This window comes from Sander lucioperca, chromosome 5 (genome assembly GCF_008315115.2).
Source record: "Sander lucioperca isolate FBNREF2018 chromosome 5, SLUC_FBN_1.2, whole genome shotgun sequence".
In the NCBI taxonomy this organism is placed as follows: Eukaryota; Metazoa; Chordata; class Actinopteri; order Perciformes; family Percidae; genus Sander; species Sander lucioperca.
Window position 1 is genome coordinate 12,541,341 of NC_050177.1, and position 14,291 is coordinate 12,555,631.

Consider the following 14,291-nt stretch of genomic DNA (forward strand, 5'->3'; position numbering starts at 1 on the left):
TTAATGTTGTCAACCTCTGTTGACATCAGAATTTCTGAGTTGTGTATATCTTTTGCTTCATATTCGCTCTTCTAGGTGAACTTGCCAGGGTGAGGGGTAAGTTTGTGGACAAGGTGTCCAAAGGACTGATTAAGCAGCTCCTGGACGACCTTTTAGATGATGGTGTCTTGAATGATGGCGAGAAAGACTCGATACTTGAAGAGAACAATACCACAGCAGACAAGGCACGCAGTCTCATTGACACAATAAAGAAGAAAGGAGATGTAGCCAGCAGGAAGATGATCGCTCACCTTTGCAGAAGAGATCCGACACTTCACTCTGAACTGGGTCTGTCCTGTGGTCAACCTGCACAGCCGGGTCAGCTGACATATTTCATCCTATTTGATACTGTCATGAATACAGATAAACCCCAAAATAAGTACATCATTTGAACATAAATGTTTTGCTGTTCCCAGCTGCAGAGCTGAAGCAGGACTGGTCCACCACGCAGGACTGGTCCACCACACTCATCCCTACCACTGAGGCATTCTGGAGGGAGAAAGTGAATAAAGAATGTGATAAAGTTAGTCATTCATGAAGGCAATATCATGTGACAGATTTAAATACTTTACCGATTTAGCGTTAAGCTTTGTCTCAGTAGAAACACGGTAGTATTTTTGAATGACTGTGCTTCCCTCCCTCATGTCCCCCTGAGACCATAGATCTCTGTAGTGTGGGTCTGGAAAAAAATCTTCCGATGACGTAAAACGATGATTTTTGCGTCATCGGAAGATTTTTTCCCAGAGGCAAAGGACTACAGCCAGTACTAGGAGCTACTTCCGCATAGCCCATAGGGGGTTGGACTGTCGGCATTCTCCGAAATTTCACGAACTAAAACGAGTGTCAGCCATCTTGAATCCTCCTGTAGCTTAGTGGCTTCTCAGCATCAAAACTTTAGATAGATAGATAGATTTAGACGCTAGTCAGCCACCTGTTCCATCAATCCTGCTTGCAAGTGTCCGCTCATTAGACAACAAACTGGACTAATCCAACTTCAATGAAACTCCCAACGCGAGTTCAGAGACTGCTGTGTTTTTGTTGTTGTGGAAACAATTGCTGTATTGGACTATCCAGCTACCAGGCCGGCTGCTCTGTCGCCGGGTAAGACTAGCTAGTGGAGGTGGGCTGTGTTAACACAGACTGCCTGGTGCAGAAATGGGGGTGCTTGTATCCAACTAACTGCTAACTGCTGGTGGAGTTTGTGACTGTTAAATGCCGACCATTCTACATCCCACGCAAATTTTTATAATTGGTGATACAGCCCACTAAGCGCTAATGCTAGTAGCTATGTGTTAGCTGAACTTTGCGGAGCATATCATGTGTGTGCACTAAATGTAGCCTGTTTCGTATGTCGTTTTTATATAATGTCGTTTTCATATATTTTAATTGTGTAACCAATTGAGCCACGGTGAAACGTTGTTTTGTGTATATGGTTGAAATGACAATAAAACACACTAAAGTTGAGTTGACTGTTTCACTGTCTGTCTGTAAACGGTAGGCGTGGCTTGGGAGTAGACTAAAGCAGCGAAGCAAGTGCATTGTGGGATTTGGTGTCTTTCATCCACATGAGCCAAAAACACATTTTCTGGCTTTTCTCGGCCTAGAAGCCACCAATTTCACATTTCTACTACATAAGTGACCCAATTTAAAGATATATTCATCTTTCCAACGGTGAAATATCCCTTTAACCTCAGCTATTTGCAACAAGTTTCTGTTTAAGAAAGGTGTTGGTAACAAGTGGGAAACATAGTTTTCTTATTAAAGTCTACAGTGTACATATTTCCAAAGATATGGTACATTTTTGTTATACTTTTTTTCTTTAAATGTGTTTTGCAGACTTATCCTGCAGAAATAAATTCCATCAGGAATCGTGTGGCCCTGCTAATCACTAATATAAAGTTTACTGATGAGAGACTTAACAGAAATGGAGCTGAAAAGGACGAGGAGAACATGGAGACACTGCTCACGGCTCTGGGATACGAGGTGGTGAAACACACAAACCTCACAGGAAAGGTACTTTCATTAAAAAAAAAAAAAAAAAAGCAAAAAAATAAATAAATATTATTTGATATAGTGATACAGTAACTGACTTTTTGTATTCTCACAGGCAATTGATGATGCTGTAAGTGATTTCTCTAAACTTCCGAAACTCAAAGAGACAGACAGTGTGGTGGTGGTTATCATGTCTCATGGGAAACTGGGAGCTGTCCTCGGTTGCGACGATGATGTTGAGAATCCAGATGAGTTCCCCATCACAACATTTACAAACACTTGGGCTCAGAGAAATGTCCAGCGCTGCTGAACAAACCCAAGATCATCATCATCCAGGCCTGCAGAGGAGGTGATCTGTTCTCACACAACTAACACCAATATAAATGAATTTAGGAGCCTGCTAACGTCTTGTTGTTGGCTTCAATCAAGCGATGCTCTCGTGTACTGTACTAAAAGTATGCCACATGTGTTTCAGGGGAGAAAGGATCAGTGCTTGTTAGTGACGATGCAGTGGTCTGTGATGATGCGTCACAGCCAAGTCCGCCCCCGTCTGCTGACGAAGAAAACATTGAGGATGACAATTTGAGATATGTACACAAAGAAAAAGACTTCATTTCTCTTCTTTCCTCCACCCCCAGTAAGTTAACTTAAACATTTTCAGATCTTATTCTACAGCTCATAAATACACAATGAAAATAAACATCAATAATCTGCATTGAAAACTGCTAAGAATAGTTACTTTATATAATAAAAAGGGGGGGAATCTTACATGACTGTATTCAGGGGCCTGCAGTCTTATAATCTATCCTTGATAAAACTTAAAAACTATAAACATTTATATTTGTATATATAATTAACAGTGTGTAAGCCTTTGAATTAATGGAACATAGACATTTGTATCAACTTACATTTAACAGGTTGCTTACTCATGGTTGTCATGCAGCTAGTCAACAGGATATTGGATGATTGGCTGGAACCAGGCTCCTAGTTCTTTCATCAAATTTTAAAACACAAGAAATCTAATTTATGAAATCACTTGGATTTTCTATACAGCCAAAGCAACATTGTTTTTCATTTTCAATTTCTTAAAAGTTATAAGACACCAGACAGCACTGCCATTAACTCAGACACAGTGCCACTGTTAATCATCAGTACTTTAGCATGAAACATTAATAACGTGTGCATAATTAAGCTCTAAGCTCTAAAAGCTTGTTTTGAAGGGCATTTACTTTTGTTCTTGCTTCAGCACTATGATATTTTCAAATGGTTTTCTTGTATGAATAGTTGGGCTAGGCTGGGGATGTCTGCTGTTGTGGGCCTAAGCCTATGTCATGCTCTTTTACTCTTTTAACTATCCAAATAAAGTTGACTTAAGTTGATTCCTTGGCTTGTACCTTTGTACCTACATGCACATATAGCTGCAAGCATTTTAACGAGGTCAATTAAAAACATAACGTTTAGACTTAAACACAAATCTTTACTCACTAACTAAACCTAATAAATGCAAGCAATGTTTGTGAAGAAAAAGTAACATGAGTTTAGCAGTAGATGGATAGATTTAAAAGAGATACAGAATGAAAATAAACATTAATAATCTGCATTGAAAACTGCTAAGAATAGTTACTTTATATAATAAAAACTAAATACATATTCTCTTTTTCTGTGTAGAAGTAAATGTCCTGTGTGCTTTAACTGTGAGGAAAAGGAAACTTCAGAGTCCAGACAAGAGTTGATGGAAAGTAAAGGACATAGTTGCCCTACTAAAATGGAAAGTAATTCCTCGCAATACAAGAAAAACATTTCAGTTCATGAGCTGGACAAAACTTAATAAGGGATATTAGAAATTGTAAGGAAATCTGTCTCTGTCATCAAACGTTTACTCATGTAGCTGTAATGTGGGATGTTTAAACAGGGACAGAAGAAAATAATACATTAGCCTTAGAAATTAGAGAAATAGATATACAACCAATGGCCAGAAAAACCACACCAACCAACGCAAAGACATTGGTGTAATATATCTCCTTCTGAGAGAGAGATTCAGCCTTCAAAAAAAAGGATAGACATTTTGGCTAAGCTCCAATACAACAACAAAAATCCTGTGAAGCCCAAAACACATGTTGTCTTTGTATTATAAATTTTAATCCAATCAGGTTTTATATCTGTAAAACTTTCTCAAAACCTAAAGTTCTTTTTATGTGCATGACACCAGAAGTCACTGCTGTAGGCCAAGAAATAGTCCAGAACAACACCCATAAAATCACAAATTTTTCATTTGTGTCGATCCTCTCACCTAATTCCTGGAAAAACAACAATGTGTATTCCTTTAATGCTTAAAACAAGGTGAAGTTAATTATTTTGTAACCGTGACCACCATGGACTCATAAAACATTATCAGGATCAATGTTAGATATATCTGTAGTGAGAGGCTGGCTGTTCGTGAACTACGCTGAGGTATAAGCACTTTGAAAATGATTTCGGTCTAGGATTCAACACACATTTGTTTGGATTTACATAACCACCTTTCTGCAGCTTGGTGTTTGTAGAAAAACATGCAAAGCTGTTCAGCAGACTGCAGAACATGCACACTACAAAGGTACATTGTGAATCATGACACAAACAGACACAAAGCACAAGTTAGTTCCTCAGGACTTTTGACTGTAAAGAAGGTTTAGAAAACATATATTAAAAAAATGTACTGTTAGAAAAATTATGATACATACTTTTTCTCTGATTAGCAGTAAAACTGTTTGCATTATAACAAAACAAAACACTGTTGCTGCTGTCGCCATCTGGTATCTGGGAGCCACTGTCTTGTCCTTGTCTGGAGCACGGTGTGATGCTTAGGAAAGAACAGGCGCTCCTTGACTGAGATAACTGACGACATTGACTCTTTATTATGATTATAGAATTTTATCACATTCTACGTTGTATTACAAATGCTGTTGTAAAAAGCTTATTCGTCGGTCACTTCTGTGCTCATGCTGTGAGTACTGTAACTGCCTCCTTGTGTTCACAAGTAAAAATTAACTTTGATATAACTTCAGTGGTCCTGTCTATTATTTGATAATATAAATTATTCTAACAACTTTGTCCTTTGATGCGGGTCCCAAAATCCTTCCTCACTTCCATGTTTCGGGTCATGAAAAAAAAACCCTAGGTGATATAAACTTTGTTTCCTTGACCTGAAAGACTACTTATTTAGACAAAACGGTGATGATGACTTTGATTTCGCTAGGGTAGTCTCTTTCTTTAGTGCCACCGTAGGAACTGTGCAACTGTGAATATCTGGTTGGCGTTTAGCTCGTGACAAGACAATCTGAGAAACGAAGCAAAAATTAGTAGTCTGTCTGGTAAAAGTAATAAAAATATCTATGGTCTTATGGCAACTAGTTCAAAGCCTGTGCGAGGAGGCTGCGGTAAAATGGAAACTCCGTGCAGCACGTTAAACAGGATTGGAGCTCGCTACTCCTAAGAGACGGGAGCTCAGAACTCCAAGAGACAGGGTGAGACTCTGTGATAAAAATTTAAAATTAAAATAAAAAAGGAGGTAAATATACTGTAGTCACTTGATTGAGATCGAGTGTCTCCTGTGATGAGATTCACTGCACAGGTACATACATTGCTACCTGGCTCTTAATGAAATCAAGTAATTCAGGAGGGAAATTAAAGATAAAATCTTACACGAAAAGTAAGATATAATATAAGTTAAAGATACATTCTTATAAACAGTAAGAGATAATACTTTTATACTATAAAGATAATAATATATAATATACTAATATACTTTGTATATTAAAGGGGTAAACGATTGTTGCAAAAAACAGTTAGGAAAGTGATAGGAAGAAAAAGAGAGCAGAAAGCTTAGATGAAGCAAGAGCATTAGAGAGAGAGACAGCCAAGGACAACAGTTAGGGATCAACTGGCTCAGATTTCACTGCAGGAGGAGGAGTCTGAGCAGGGAAGTCACTAGGATTGAAAGACAGGGGGGGCTTAGCCCCGAGGCTATGCAAAACTTTCCCTTGCAAAATCTTACTTACAAACTCTAATGTTAGCTTTTAGATACATCAAAGCTGCATGGGGGGGATTTACTTAGGCTAGACTGTGTTCCTGCTGAGTTCTTCTTTAGGCTAAGACTTAACCGCTATCTATCTGCCGTGTAAATGTGTGGTAAAGTAATACCATACCTAATCCCTCTCTTTATTAGATAAGTTGCAGGTCAAAATAAGACTATTTAATTACTAGGGGTGTAACGATACACATATTCGTATTGAACTGTTCGGTACGAGGCTTTCGGTTAGGTGCGCATTACAAACAGAATGATTCGTTGGACTAATCCTATTTCATTTTTAAAAAAAGAGCTTAAATTATGTGAAATATAATGTTCTCAGTGCCGCTGCACTCAACAAGGCAGCCCAAATGACGAAACAGGCAACATGCTGTCTGCCCTTCCCACTCCTAAAGAAAAACACACTACTGCAGTCAGGCATGATACGCTGAACTAGCTCGTTGCAATATGGTTGACAAGGATTTAAAGTATGTCTGAATTTAATAACCTGAATACAAGTTCTAGTATGTATGTATGTATGTATGTATGTATGTATGTATGTATGTATGTATGTATGCTCATATATAGCCTAGTCTACATTTAGGCAACATCTACATACTTGTTTAATTTATTACAGCAAAGGAATGCAGAAAGTTAAGTTGGTCAGAATCAAGCATATATAATAAATATCACGAAATAATTTAGTTTAGGCTATGCCTTGGTGCCTCTCTCTCTCTCTCTCTCTCTCTCTCTCTCTCTCTCTCTCTCTCTCTCTCTCTCTCTCTCTCTCCCTCTCTCTCTCTCTCCTAAAATATCTTCCAGTATCCATTTGTTCAATGAATTGAAATATATACTGGTACAATAGCATTAACAGTGACACTATGATATTTAGGGACTGATATTGTTTTAATACTAGAGAGATAGCATGCTATATTAATGGTAAAGAATAGAGAGCTTTGGATACCTTACTAGGCGAGCTATTTCTTGTATTTCACTCGTTTACATTAGCTAGCCTATTGTTTTCTATAGCCAACTAAAATATTATTATAAGTAAATGTAGCTGAAGTGAAGCAAGTAAACGTCATTAACAACAACTTACAATTTCACTCTGTATCACTCACTGCGTGTGCGGTAGCAAGTCCAGACCAAAGATTTGCGACGAGACAAGATAAATCCTGCAGCTACTTGCAACCATAGACTGTTAATATTAATACAGTCTATGCTTACAGCGGTCTGCAGCGTTCTGAAAGCTGCCAGTTTAAACCAATGAGAAGAGACGAGACGGTGATCATCTTCATAGCCATTGACTATTTGTACTTCTGTCTAACTTTCGACTTTCCGGCTTTTTTGTAGCTGGATATATGCACGACGACACCAACAGATGAATGGTGAAGGAAGATTGATTCCACGTAGTGAGTGATACAGAGTGCACTGTAAAAAAAAAAAAAAAAAAAAATCTAATTATTATTTTTCTTATTATTATTTGGGGGGGCTTCACATAGCAGCCTCACAGACCAGAGAGAGATAAATGTACTTTTGAATTAGGATAATGGAGTTCCTATTGATATTACTGTTGTTGGTACAGAGATCATAGCTCTGAGGCGTTATGTTGTTTCACCAGTATATATATTGTGCACAGTGTGTATGATATGTTGATAGATTGTATAGGAGTTAAATTTAACACAGTTACTTTCACTCAGAAGTCAATTATATTTGACCTACTGCTTGCCTTTATCTGAGTGATATTTAGATGATAGTTTTCCTATTAATGGAGTAAGATATGCTTTTTCCAAATACCAAAAGCTGATGAAGATTGTGACAATACAAAAGTAAAATGCTAAAAAATCGAAAATACAGTTGATTAGAAGTTGTAAAATTTAACTGCCACAAGGGACAAAATTTATGTAAAATCAGCAAATGGGATAGTTCACAGGGAGAAATTGTCCGTACCAGTTACAGTGTTGATTAATAAACTTTACAGATGTTGCAACACACCACATGTATCGATGGCAAAATCTAAACAGGGAACGTGGAAGGATTTGGGAAGGTTTATGATAGCTTGTGAAAAGACTGGAGATTGGGAAACATTGGGGGAGGGCATAAAGAAAAGCAATAGATTAAACGCTTATTGCAAATCATTGAACTGGGCGACGTATGCCAAACCTGCAGGTCACCTACAGGGGAGAACAAAGACAAACTGATGTATTGATAATTACGTCCTTACAGAAGAACAAGAGGAAAAATTGAATTCAATATCAGAAAAATTATGGTCAACAGATGTGGGCTTAATTAAAGGGGTACAGCCAGTAAAAATTACACCTAAATCCTTATTCCGCCCTCACCAGAGACAATATCCACTAAAACCAGAGGCTGAGGCTGGAATAGAGTTAATCATTAAAGATTTGCTAAAAGCAAAGGTACTTATCAAATGTTCTGATTCACCATGTAATACACGTTTGTTCCCAGTAAAAAAAGGCTCCACCCACAGGAGGTTGGAGAATGGTACAAGATTTGCAAGTTGTAAATCAAGCTGTAATTCCACGAGCCCCCACTGTACCTGACCCACACACCTTGTTGAATGATTTACAAACCTGATAAAAAAATCTGTGTGGAGACACATGGATGCAGGGGTGGTATATTCTAATGAGCATGTTATAGAAAGGGGAACAAAATCTGAATGGCTTGTTGAATCCCATGTTTTCTGAGCAGCCAACAAAAACTAACTGGGTTGTCTTATTTTACAGTTTGTGGGTTGATAGGCCCTCCAGATACCCAAAAATATGCACAAGCAATGGAAAAGTGAGTTTTTTTATATGTCCCCTTTAAGTAGTCATGTAGAAGTAAGTGTACTGTAGAACTTGGCCAGAAGGTGGTGTACCAGTAAAGGCCCTATAAGGGTTGATCATGTGATCATCAGTGTTAAGATATGTGTGTGGCAAAATACTATTATATTTTACGTGAAAAACAAACAAAAAGGCCAATTTGTTACTATAAGCAACGTGTGAAATTTTATATCATGTGTAAGCTAAAAATTGGAATTCAACCATTGTTCATTTTATTATTTACACCTGTGCTTTTTTCCTTAAGTCTGTGAAAAGGGCCTTATCTAAATCCTAATACCCCCCTTTACTGTATACAGGTCTCGCTCTGTAAAGTTTGGCTTGTGTCAAAACAAGCCACTGGATGACCTTTTTGAGTAATGGTGAGAAGTTCTTAGCAGCAGTGGAAGACAGACTAGGAAACTTTATTTAAGTGAAATTAAATAAATGTGCCTTATCAAAGTAAAAGTCTTAATGCAAAATGGCCGCTTTCTGTTATATTATTATACAAATACATACATTAGGCCTACTGCTGCATTAACATAAACATTATTTTAATGTAGCTGGTCGAGGTGGTTTTATTTTTAAGTTATTAATGTATTAATTGCAAATTTGAGGCTGTAACACTGCTGAAAGCCAGATGTTGTTTTGTGCAGCCTATAACAATAATTCAAAATGTTGCATAATTTTTTATTCACAAAAAACCTTAAACACAAATCTTTACTCACTAACTAAACCTAATACATGCAAGCAATGTTTGTGAAGAAAAAGTAACAGGAGCTTAGCAGTAGATGGATAGATTGAAAAGAGATACAGAATGAAAATAAACATCAATAATCTGCATTGAAAACTGCTAAGAATAGTTACTTTATATAATAAAAACTAAATACATATTATCTTTCTGTGTAGAAGTAAATGTCCTAAATGTGCTTTGACTGTGAGGAAAAGGAAAGTTCAGAGTCCAGACAAGAGTTGATGGAAAGTAAAGGACATAGTTGCCCTACTAAAATGGAAAGTAATTCCTCGCAATACAAGAAAAACATTTCAGTTCATGAGCTGGACAAAACTTAATAAGGGATCTTAGAAATTGTAAGGAAATCTGTCTCTGTCATCAAACGTTTACTCATGTAGCTGTAATGCGGGAACAGGGACAGAAGAAAATAATACATTAGGGACCGTTCTGTATTTATGGAATGGACCACCAGAGGAAAATAGGGGAGGGTCATGTCTTTTTATTTTTTGTTGAGGGGAGGGTCATCCAACATTTTATATTCATGAAAAGAGCAAAATTTCAAAGTGGCTTGTTTGGTGCATATTTATCCATGTAGCTCTCAGTCTCGGCCCCCTAGCAGATGGTCTGACCTGGGTCTGACCATGGGTCTAAATATCTTAAATAACACAAAACAACTAAATGGTGGTAGGTAATACATCTGATTTCATATACTGCTTTAGTAAAAAAAAAATATTACCTGGCTGACGATGGGAGCAGCAGGACGCAAAAAACGAAAGTTACTGTTGCACTAGTCTGGACATCTTGCCATGCCAACATTGCAATAAAGGTTTCCTAAATGCCATGTATATAAATGTGATGTCAGCTTACTAATTGATTGCGGGTTTTGTGTAGATTTGGACTTTTATACGTTTATTCCACTTTGTTTAAACGGCGAAGTGGAGAGGCCTCGTTCACCTGTTTGGAGCTGGCTGGTGAAAGTGACGCCTTGCTGGATACACCGTGACTCTGTTTGTTTGTGGATGATGATCGCTGTGGATTACTTTTTTTCCGTGTCATTGGATGACAGCAAAATACGGATCTTTTTTCTTAATGTGTCTTAACGTTTTATGGTGAGTTTGGAGAGGCATCTCAACAGACTGTAGGTCCAACACTGATTGTTCACCGTTACATTTTAGTTGAATTTAAGCGTCTGTCTATTGCGTTCCAAAACAGCCGTGCCGCGATTGGATTTCGTAAGGGCAAATGGTTAAATTGTTACAATGTAATTTAAAATCTGCTTTAAAAATAAACATATGTGTTTTGGATTATAACGTTCAGCTTCGGCAGCTTTACCTATGTGCTAAAATATACAATGACGAAGCCTAGTGACAAGTCCATAGCAACCAGTGTTGAATTGGTTATTTCCCAGCGTCCTTTGCTGAATTCTCTCAATGTTTTATTGTTTTATTTCATATGAATACTAGTTTATTAGAGGAGTAACTTAGTATTTGAAGTAATGCAGTAATGCATGAAATGTGCATTTAGTTTCCATGCTTATTGTGTTTACACAACAATGTTAGTGAGTAAATCTACTGAAATGGCCCCCACACCATAACAGAGGAGTGGGATGTGTAAGATGAGAAAGCAGAGGTTAACTTCTGTACATCATGGCTGTAAAAATCAAATGGTATCAGTACTTTTTTTGTTAAGTGCAAACTTGCATGCAAGGGGAGGGTCATGCCTCTTTTTCAAATCATTTTGGAGGGTCATAGGAAAATTATTACTGATGAGGGGAGGGTCAAGTCTTTTTAGGTTAGAGGCCACAAAACTCCTCCGGTGGCCCCTTAATTATATAACGAACAGTCCCTAAACTATTAAATGCATACAATATTACAATGCAGATAACAGCATTACATTGATTGACCTGGATGTTGAAATGGACTGAAGAGAATGAGAATAGCATCATTATAATTACATTTAAGCAAATTGACTTCATGTGGAATAACTTCAGTGTTGCCCTTCATTGTAGGACCCAAATGGCAAAAACTCACAATCCATACATTCTTTTTTATTATTCCCCATGTTTATATAGTATTTAAAAATCATGGTCAACTTTTAACCAGTAGGACCTCAAAATTCTTAAATACTTAAGAGTCTGTTAGGAATGTTGTCATCAAATAGAGTAAAGAAACAACTGTTTGCTCCTTTAAATGTTTTGATAAAGGTTAAAGTAGGTTTTTGACTTTTAATGCATTTAAATATGCTTCTCTTAAATCTTCGGTCTTACTTTTTAAGAAGCATTCTTTGTTCATTCCTGAGGCTCCAGTCATTTGTAAACATTTTATCTAACAACACTAAAGTTATAGCATTGTTATGGACTTAAACATGTTAAATAAGTATGAAAGACTTTATATATGTACATATTTTGACAATAAAATTGCTTCAGCACTGAAAATACATGTTGTATTCCCCTTTTCTTTATAAAACATTTAAAATAAAAACACCGGAAAATAAGTTTGAAAACCACTGGTTTAAGGAAGTAAAAATTAAAAAAAAAGAAATTGGACACGTCTGTATTACTTGCTACATCTTCTATACCTAATTTGATCGCCCCCTTGATCTTGTAAGCAACGCTGATACCCAGTCATTACTGGAAGTTTTACAACTTTAGGGTAACCAAATGATTGGTTTGACAAAATCTTTCATCTTTAACATGTGTTGTATAATGCCATTTTACACCTTAAATGTGTTTAAATGGGCCCTTTACTTGACTGGCATTCTTTATATTGCATGCTGACGCAAGTAAAATAATTTGAGTGCATAATGTGTAGAAAAGATCTTTTTCTAAATCCCCTTTCTTGTGTTTTCCTTCTTTCTTCGTAGCTGTGAAGTCCTCAAGCTGAATGCTACTTGTTGCAACAGCAGCTTGTATATCAGGACAAGGAGATGAAAATAAGAGGAGTCCAACTTTGCAGCACTAAGACTTAAATGGATGAAGCTCAACTAGACATTTCATTACAATACTGTAAATTAGAAATTTACACATAATACACACTGCCATGATGGTACGTCAGTGGTCTGTACATTTGTTTTAATGAACTAGGTATGAATCTGTTTATATTATAGATGAGGTTTTTTTATATGTATTTTACAAAACAAACAAAAAAATAGCAAGAAGATCAATCCAGACAACTTGTACTGTCATATGTCTTTTGTTTTCTTTTGTCATCTGTTATGACAAGTTTGTACAGATGATTAAAATGTTTAAAACATGTAGTCGTATTTGTTTCTTAAAGTAAAGTTTGAAATGAAATTAAGTATTTTCACCAGTGGCTAACGCCAATAACATACAAATCCTTCATAGCTCAGTAAAGCTTTCTGTATGTGAAACCAGCTGGAAGTGTGAGCAGCTGAAAACGTTGCAGATATTTCCACTGATACCAAAGCATGAGTGTCAAACCACACACCCAGAGAACCTTGCAGATAGACTGACAGAGCAGCACTATGAGGCCACTACTACCGTTACACAGAGAGATGCAGAGGTTGAGGAGGATGTAGAGTGGTTTTTCTTTCACATGAGGGAAGCTGACATTTATTTACCACAATTCTTGTGTTCTCAGTCCAAGTCAAACATCAGACGCAGATCACGGCCCGGGGCTGTTCAGCAGGGGTTTTCAGCTCCGATAGGCAATCAAGACAGACCAGAAAGCCACACTTGATATACAATAAAAACAAAAGGTCCACTAATACAGTCACCTAACTTCTCTTAAGCACTAATATACAGCCCCCTGGTCCTCTATATAGAAAGGTATTTTTAATTTATTTCTTCTCAAATGATTTCATCAGCTTGATCATGGGGATTTGGCACGTTTCTCTTTAGCGAACCAGAAGCAAAGGATTGTAGAGAGAAAAACCTTGAGCCCCAATACAAGAAGTTCCAGCACCTCCATCTGTTAGAAACACAAACATGAAGGATACATTCATTTTATAGAAGCAAATATATGTAAATATCTACTGCTGAATAAGCCCTTTAAAATTTTTCATTTTGTCACAATCTTCACATGAGCTTATCCTCAAATGCTGTTCATTTTCTGAACTCCAGTGAACCAGGTCAACACTTATCAGACACGCTGAAACTACAGCTACAATAATACAGCCACAGTTAACCACGAGGGACACCTGGAACATAAGCCATACATTAATCTTTTTTATTGATTACCTAAAAGATGTTGTTTGTTGGGCTTGTATTAAGTTGTACTTACAGGTAGTAATACTGGATATTTGAACAACAGGTTGGAAACAACTCCAGCAATGATGAACTGCAGATGAGAACAATGTGGAGTCATTATACTAAAGACAAGTTTGTCCCATGTTTTAAGTTATAGGGTCATCTGCTTTACTTAGTGCAAGATTTTTATAATTTGTGTTTCAATGGAAGCAATCAGAGCAGGGACTTACGAGTGCTCCAGTCAGGTGGGAAACTCTGAACAGAGTGAAAAGGGACTGTTTCATCTCCTGAGTTGCTGCAAAAAGAATTCCCAATCCAACACTGAGGAGACTGCTCACTATCTGCAGAGACTGACAGAGGAATAGAGACAATGAATTCATTACTATTTATGTGTCCTTGCTGGAAATTGTTACAAAATAAACACACTAAAATTAAATGAATAATGAAAAAAGAAAT

General features: G+C 37.0%; 1 pseudogene; it reads left to right on the forward strand.

Moving 5' to 3' along the window:
- LOC116050804 overlaps positions 1–3,959 on the forward strand; it is a 4,890-nt pseudogene extending 931 nt beyond the window's left edge.
- The last annotated feature ends 10,332 nt before the right edge of the window (positions 3,960–14,291 follow it).